Consider the following 7,500-nt stretch of genomic DNA (forward strand, 5'->3'; position numbering starts at 1 on the left):
TGCGGGGTCATAGAGACTTCCGGTGGTAAGTCGTTAACCGTGATCGGGACCGCCCGGACAAGAAATGCCATTTTCTGGCCGGCGGGAGACGGGCCGATAGGCCTGGCGGGAAAGGCGCGCCGCGGCCCCGCTGAAGGCCGCACATCGGACCTCCTCGACTTCCGCCGTCAAATCGTTAACCTGCGGCGGGCAAAAAAGAAGCGACGCCAGCTTTCGGACTTAGTGCAATTCTCGAATGTCGCGGCTGACTTGGCGGTACGAGCGTTCGGAAGTCCCGCCGGAATTGCGACGCTTCGAACGGTCGAGGCGGCCAATCTCGACCTCAGCGGCGGCACTGGCGCGATACACGTTTCTGCCGCCAGGGGGGGGGGGGGTGGGGGGGGGGGGGGCAAGCCAGCCGGCCGGGGGCGCCCGGCGCCGATCCGGCGCTTACTCGACACGCTCGAGCATCCGAACCCGTCTTATCTACGGGACCGCCGTTGCCACTTGAACACCTTTCGCCGAGAGTATCCGGGCACCCCACCTACCCGCCGGAATCACGAACCACGAGGTAGAAGTCAGGAACCAACAGGAGAAGTCGTGAACTAAATGGCGAATTCATGAACCAAACGGAGAGAAGTCATGAACCGAGCGGTTTAGGGTCAGGGTGAGGGTTGTTAGGGTGAGGCCGTTAGGGTGAGGCCGTTGCTCGAGCGGGAAGATGGGCAGCCCCGCCCCCCCCCCCCCCCCCCCCGTTGGGTGGAAGGAAACCTCTGCTGCGGGCCCGGCAACCATCCCGAACGGACCCGCTGGGTCCAAATGTCTGCCGCGGGCGGTCCTGCTGCGGTCGCGGGTTCGTTGGAAACCTCTCCTGCTGCTGGCATGGCCACCCTCCCCCCCCCCGCCCGACTGACGACCCTGCGGGCCCGGCGACCCGGTGTCCCGTTGCCGCGCGGGGAGTGATCCTCGGGGCCGTGCCGGGCGGGCCCAGCGACACGAAGAGAGTGGGGGGGGGGTCGGAGGGAGTGGCACTGGGGAGAGAGGGGTGGGGGAGAGAGTGCCCCCCCCCCATTAGGGGCGAGTTTATGCAGTCATCAGAGTTTATACCTAACCTCATGATGCTTTATTAGCCGGATAGGCTGTCTGACCTCGCCCCCAGTCCCTACTCCTTCCACTGGATTCTTCTTATACCCTCTTTTTCTTCGTGCCCCCCCCCCCCCCCCCCCCCCACGCAGGGAGGGTTCCAAGAGGGAGGAGGGAGGGAGGGAGTCCCGGGGCCGTGAGAGAGAGAGAGCCTCATTAGCTGCTAGGTTCACCTCATTAGCTGCTAGCTAACGCGTCAGACCTTTTACATTCTTTAGAGGATTGAAACCTCAGGGCCTTTAACCCCCGTTCACCGTTTACACTCAACGATCCTTCCGAACAAAACCCTTACACATCTGTCCGTCCAACTGACCCCCGAGATACCTAACACGCAGATTAACACGTCAGCGGTGATCGGCGTGTCATAGAGGAGTCACAAAGACGGGCAAAATAGAGTGGTTGAATAAAAAATACTCACTCAATTGGCCGTGATTTAACGTAGCACACAATGATGCCAAGCCCATGCAAAGTCCAGTGGCCCAAGCAAACAAATAAGATAGATCTGGCTCGGCGTTCCTCATCTCCACATCGTCACCCAGCACGCCGACGCCCAATAACAATTCCCCCGCAAATTGTGCACCTCGAGCGGCAGTACTTTAAACGGCGCCGTCTTCGGCGTGGACGGCATGAACCAAGTCGGCAAGCATCGTCACCCAGCACACAGACGTCCACTAACAATTCCTCCCCCCTGCAAATTGCGCGCCGCGAACGGCAGTACTTTCAAGTATGCCGCCTTCGGCGGGGACATCGTGAACCAAATCGGCAGGCAGGCGTCGTCAGCCGGTCGACCGACCCCCAGTTGCATTGCCCCAACGGCCATTGTGCACTTCGAACAGAACAGTGCTTTTAAAATATTCCGCCTGCCGCGTGTACATCATGAAACAAATGGAAAGGACGAACCGGGCGTGCAACCGATGCACGGAGAGTGACAGGTCGTCAAGCAAGTCCGTGGCAATCCGTCGGCCGACTCGGCCGCGGCCAGCAGAGGCGTTTTGGCCCGGGCGCGCCGAACTTTGCGCGCCCTCGGTATGCGTAACACTAGCACATGCCTTCAAAACTCACTACAAAATAACCCCAAAGTATGCCGCCTTCCCCGTGGGCCTTGTTACCAATATCTTGCCCTGCTTCCTGATGCCCTTATGGGGTCGGCTCTGTTCTTGCAGAACCCTCAGGTGGTGCAGAGTCTGGGCCATTTTATCAATATCTTGCCCTGATTCCTGATGCCCTTATGGGGTCGGCTCTGTTCTTGCAGAACCCTGAGGTGGTGCAGAGTCTGCGCCTTGTTATCAATATCTTGCCCTGCTTCCTGAAACCCTTATGGGGTTGGTTCTGTTACAAAACCCTCAGGTGGTGCAGAGTCTGGGCCACTTTATAAATAACTCTGCCTGCATTAGGGTCAGGGTCAGGGTTAGGGTTAGGGTTAGGGTTAGGGTTAGGGTTAGGGTTAGGGTTAGGGTTAGGGTTAGGGTTAGGGTTAGGGTTAGGGTTAGGGTTAGGGTTAGGGTTAGGGTTAGGGTTAGGGGTAGGGGTAGGGGTAGCGGTAGGGGTAGGGGTAGGGGTAGGGGTAGTTTGAACTACTGCCGCTCCAGGCGCGCACTGTGCGTGGGTAATTTTCAGTGGGCGTCGGTGTGCTGGGTGACGATGCCGCCCAGACTCTGCACCACCTGAGGGATCTGCAAGAACAGAGCCGAACCCGCAAGGGTATCGGGAAGCAGGGCAAGATATTGATAACAAGGCCCAGACTCTGCACCACCCGAGGGTTCTGCAAGAACAGAGCCGACCCCATAAGGGTATCAGGAAGCAGGGTGAGATAGTGACACCATTTGTAAAACCGGCAAATCCCACCCAGGAAACATTGCAAAAATTGGCCTCTAATGCTGGAACGTGGGTAAAGCCAAACAAACACGACACGTTTTAAAAGAACGTTACTAAAACAGCCTGGGATATGCCCATGACAAAGGATAGGCCGAACCTCACCAGAAAAAAAGAGAGGGAGACCACGGCAGAGCTGAGGGATAAACATGAGATGGTGATAAAACCAGCAGACGAGGGGAGCAGTAGGGTTACAAATTAATGTCAATATGGGGCCTGCTCCCACTGGGTAATAGACAAAAACATAGAACAGGGTGACAGGAGAGACTGGATAGCACAGAGGATAACCCGTGAGCGAAATAATGGGGTGTATGCAGTTCAATGTAAGGAGTGTACCTTACGGTACATAGGCGAAACAGGTAAAACAGCCTCAGCGGTGATCGACGTGTCAAAGAGGAGTCACAAAGACGGGCAAAATAAAGTGGTTGATTATAGACAATAGACAATAGACAATAGGTGCAGGAGTCGGCCATTCAGCCCTTCGAGCCAGCACCGCCATTCAATGCGATCATGGCTGATCACTCTCAATCAGTACCCCGTTCCTGCCTTCTCCCCATACCCCCTCACTCCGTTATCCTTAAGAGCTCTATCCAGCTCTCTCTTGAAAGCATCCAACGAACTGGCCTCCACTGCCTTCTGAGGCAGAGAATTCCACACCTTCACCACTCTCTGACTGAAAAGGTTCTTCCTCATCTCCGTTCTAAATGGCCTACCCCTTATTCTTAAACGGTGGCCCCTTGTTCTGGACTCCCCCAACATTGGGAACATGTTTCCTGCCTCTAATGTGTCCAATCCCCTAATTATCGTATATGTTTCAATAAGATCCCCCCTCATTCTTCTAAATACCAGTGTATACAAGCCCAATCGCTCCAGCCTTTCAACATACGACCGTCCCGCCATTCCGGGAATTAACCTAGTGAACCTACGCTGCACGCCCTCCATAGCAAGAATATCCTTCCTCAAATTTGGAGACCAAAACTGCACACAGTACTCCAGGTGCGGTCTCACCAGGGCCCGCTACAACTGTAGAAGGACCTCTTTGCTCCTATACTCAACTCCTCTGGTTACGAAGGCCAACATTCCATTGGCTTTCTTCACTGCCTGCTGTACCTGCATGCTTCCTTTCATTGACTGATGCACTAGGACATCCAGATCTCGTTGAACTCCCCCTCCTCCTAACTTGACACCATTCAGACAATAATCTGCCTTTCTACTCTTACTTCCAAAGTGAATAACCTCGCACTTATCTACATTAAACTGCATCTGCCATGTATCCGCCCACTCACACAACCTGTCCAAGTCATCCTGCAGCCTTATTGCATCTTCCTCACAATTCACACTACCCTCCAGCTTAGTATCATCTGCAAATTTGCTAATGGTACTTTTAATCCCTCCGTCTAAGTCATTAATGCATATCGTAAATAGCTGGGGTCCCAGCACCGAACCTTGCGGTACCCCACTGGTCACTGCCTGCCATTCCGAGAGGGACCCATTTATACCCACTCTTTGCTTTCCGTCTGTCAACCAATTTTCTATCCATGTCAGTACCCTACCCCCAATACCACGTGCCCTAATTTTGCCCACTAATCTCCTATGTGGGAGCTTGTCGAAGGCTTTCTGAAAGTCGAGGTACACCACGTCCACTGACTCTCCCCTGTCAATTTTCCTAGTTACATCCTCAAAACATTCCAGTAGATTTGTCAAGCATGATTTCCCCTTCGTAAATCCATGCTGACTCGCAATGATCCTGTTACTGCTATCCAAATGCTCAGCAATTTCGTCTTTTCTAATTGACTCCAGCATCTTCCCCACCACTGATGTCAGACTAACTGGTCTATAATTACCCGTTTTCTCTCTCCCTCCCTTCTTAAAAAGTGGGATAACATTTGCTATCCTCCAATCCACAGGAACTGATCCTGAATCTATATAGAACATTGAAAAATGATCTCCAATGCTTCCACTATTTCTAGAGCCACCTCCTTAGGTACCCTGGGATGCAGACCATCAGGCCCTGGGGATTTATCAGCCTTCAGTCCCATCAGTCTACCCAAAACCATTTCCTGCCTAATGTGGATTTCCTTCAGTTCCTCCATCACCCTAGGTTCTCCGGCCCCTAGAACATTTGGGAGATTGTGTGTATCTTCCTCAGTGAAGACAGACCCAAAGTAACGGTTTAACTCGTCTGCCATTTCTTTGTTCCCCATAATAAATTCCCCCGTTTCTGTCTTCAAGGGACCCACATTTGCCTTGACTATTTTTTCCCTCTTCACGTACCTAAAAAAACTTTTGCTATCCTCCTTTATATTATTGGCTAGTTTACCCTCGCACCTCATCTTTTCTCCCCGCATTGCCTCTTTAGTTAACTTTTGTTGCTCTTTAAAAGAGTCCCAATCCTCTGTCTTCCCACTCTTCTTTGCTATGTTATACCTCCTCTCCTTAATTTTTATGCTGTCCCTGACTTCCCTTGTCAGCCACAGGTGTCTCTTACTCCCCTTAGAGTCTTTCCACCTCTTTGGAATAAATTGATCCTGCAACCTCTGCATTATTCCCTGGAATACCTGCCATTGCTGTTCTACCGTCTTCCCTGCTAGGGCCTCCTTCCAGTCAATTTTGGCCAGCTCCCGCCTCATGCCTCTGTAATCCCCTTTGCTATACTGTAATACAGACACTTCCGATTTTCCCTTCTACCTTTCCATTTGCAGAGTAAAACTTATCGTGTTGTGATCACTGCCTCCTAACGGCTCTTTTACCTCTAGTCCCCTTATCAGATCAGGATCATTAAAAACACTCACTCTATTGGCCGTGATTTAACCTAGCACACAGTGTTGCAAAGCCCATGCAAAGTCCAGTGGGCCAAGCAAACAAATAAGATAGATCTGGCTCGGCGTTCCACATCTCCACATCGTCACCCAGCACGCCGACGCCCATTAACAATTCCCCCGCAAATTGTGCACCTCGAGCGGCAGTACTTTAAACGGCGCCGTCTTCGGCGTGGACGGCATGAACCAAGTCGGCAAGCATCGTCACCTAGCACACAGACGTGCACTAACAATTCCTCCCCCCGCAAATTGCGCGCCGCGAACGGCGGTACTTTCAAGTATGCCGCCTTCGGCGGGGACATCGTGAACCAAATCGGCAGGCAGGCGTCGTCAGCCGGTCGACCGACCCCCAGCTGCATTTCCCCAACGGACATTGTGCACTTCGTACAGAACAGTGCTTTTAAAATATTCCGCCTGCCGCGTGGACATCATGAACCAAATGAGCAGGCAGGCATCATATCATATCATATCATACACATACAGCCGGAAACAGGCCTTTTCGGCCCTCCAAGTCCGTGCCGCCCAGCGATCCCCGTACATTAACATTATCCTATACCCACTAGGGACAGTCAGCCCCCAGCACAACGACGCCCCCGCTAACAATTCCCCACGCACATGGTGCGCTCGAGCTGCAGCACTTTAAAGTACGCCGCCTTCGGCGGGGACATCGTGAACCAAAGGAGCAGGCAGCCATGGTCACCGCCAGCACAACGACGGCGCCGCTAACAATTCCCCGCGCACCTTGTGCGCTCGAGCTGCAGTACTTTAAAGTACGCCGCCTTCGGCGGGGACATCGTGAACCAAAGGAGCAGGCAGCCATGGTCACCGCCAGCACAACCACGGCGCCGCTAACAATTCCACGCGCACCTTGTGCGCTCGAGCTGCAGTACTTTAAAGTACGCCGCCTTCGGCGGGGACATCGTGAACCAAAGGAGCAGGCAGCCATGGTCACCGCCAGCACAAGCACGGCGCCGCTAACAATTCCCCGCGCACCTTGTGCGCTCGAGCTGCAGTACTTTAAAGTACGCCGCCTTCGGCGGGGACATCGTGAACCAAAGGAGCAGGCAGCCATGGTCACCGCCAGCACAACCACGGCGCCGCTAACAATTCCCCGCGCACCTTGTGCGCTCGAGCTGCAGTACTTTAAAGTACGCCGCCTTCGGCGGGGACATCGTGAACCAAAGGAGCAGGCAGCCATGGTCACCGCCAGCACAACCACGGCGCCGCTAACAATTCCCCGCGCACCTTGTGCGCTCGAGCTGCAGCACTTTAAAGTACGCCGCCTTCGGCGGGGACATCGTGAACCAAAGGAGCAGGCAGCCATGGTCACCGCCAGCACAACGACGGCGCCGCTAACAATTCCCCGCGCACCTTGTGCGCTCGAGCTGCAGTACTTTAAAGTACGCCGCCTTCGGCGGGGACATCGTGAACCAAAGGAGCAGGCAGCCATGGTCACCGCCAGCACAACCACGGCGCCGCTAACAATTCCACGCGCACCTTGTGCGCTCGAGCTGCAGTACTTTAAAGTACGCCGCCTTCGGCGGGGACATCGTGAACCAAAGGAGCAGGCAGCCATGGTCACCGCCAGCACAAGCACGGCGCCGCTAACAATTCCCCGCGCACCTTGTGCGCTCGAGCTGCAGTACTTTAAAGTACGCCGCCTTCGGCGGGGACATCGTGAACCAAA

Source organism: Rhinoraja longicauda, unplaced genomic scaffold (genome assembly GCF_053455715.1).
Source record: "Rhinoraja longicauda isolate Sanriku21f unplaced genomic scaffold, sRhiLon1.1 Scf000590, whole genome shotgun sequence".
NCBI classification, from domain to species: Eukaryota; Metazoa; Chordata; class Chondrichthyes; order Rajiformes; family Arhynchobatidae; genus Rhinoraja; species Rhinoraja longicauda.